Source organism: Chinchilla lanigera, unplaced genomic scaffold (genome assembly GCF_000276665.1).
Source record: "Chinchilla lanigera isolate Chin_1 unplaced genomic scaffold, ChiLan1.0 scaffold00093, whole genome shotgun sequence".
NCBI lineage: Eukaryota > Metazoa > Chordata > Mammalia > Rodentia > Chinchillidae > Chinchilla > Chinchilla lanigera.
In genome coordinates this window covers 692,470-693,653 of record NW_004955494.1, presented here as the reverse complement: position 1 = coordinate 693,653, position 1,184 = coordinate 692,470, and positions in this window count along the sequence as shown.

Sequence of the window (1,184 nt, the reverse complement as noted above, 5' to 3'; positions counted from 1 at the left end):
GTCTCTTGCACGAGCTGAGAGGTGACTGGGAGCCAGTGAAAAGAGCGGGTGAAGGAGGCAGCAGCTCAGAGGAAGCCGGGTCTGCTGGGTCGGGACCCGGGTGAGTACCTCTCTCCTGCGACGTGTGTGCAGTGTGGGTTATGCAGTGTGATTGTGCATGTGTTGAGGGACTGGCCACCCAGCAGGGGGGAGACTTTCCCTGGAGGGGGAGGTGCTTTTATAGAGCACAGCCTGGGGGCACGGTGCTTCAGGAGCAGGGAAGGGGCGAGGGAGGGACCAGCTGGGTTCCTGGTACTGGGCTGAGTAGCCTGTGATTGACCAGGGAAGGCTGAGGGTGGGCAGAGGAATGTGGAGAGGGAGCAAGGACAGAAGTAGGTCCCTCACACAAGAAGTGCAGGGGGCAGGATGCAGGAGAGTAGGAAGTCCAGGCCTCCAGCTCAGGGACCAGGCCCATCCTGGTTTAACCCTGGTTGCTTCCCCTTACAAAATCAGGTGAGAGCTGTGGACCCCACTCTCCTCAAAAATAGGAGTACTAATGACACTGTTCCATGGTAGCGCATATAAAGTGTCACCTGTTTCAAGAACTTACCCACTGTAGATTCTCCTGCCATAGACTGACTCAGGATCCCCCAGTGGTTGCTTCTCTGAGCCCCACAATTTGACCTCAGCCTTCCAGTGACCTCTGTCTGCAACCCTGTAGCCCGTCGCAGAACCTAACTCAAAGGAGGGGGTCTGGTTCTCCCCTTCCCAGGCCACACTCTCTGTGAGAACACCTCACCCACTGCCAGTTTCTGAATCCAAGCAGAGCCCACGGTCAGGTGCTGGTAATGCAGCTCCTAGGAAACCCCAGAGAGCCCTGAACTTCCTTGAGGTTGCACAGCAGGAATTGAACAGAAGTGGAGGACAAAGGAATCTTGAGATTCTTTACAGGGATGAGATAAGAGGAGAAATGAGCACAGATAACACAGCATTGTCATTTTATTGTATAATAACCTATTATTTTGATTGTTTTCAGAAAGGCATATCAATGTAATTGAATTATAGTTACTTGGTGAATCTGTGAGGTCAGTGGGAACAGGGCAAGCATTCTCTGTGAATGAAAGGGCACAGAAAGGGTGTGCGTGTGATTGACCAGCGCTCCAGGGCTGGAGGCAAGATTGAAACTCGCTTTAAAGTTGAGTTCC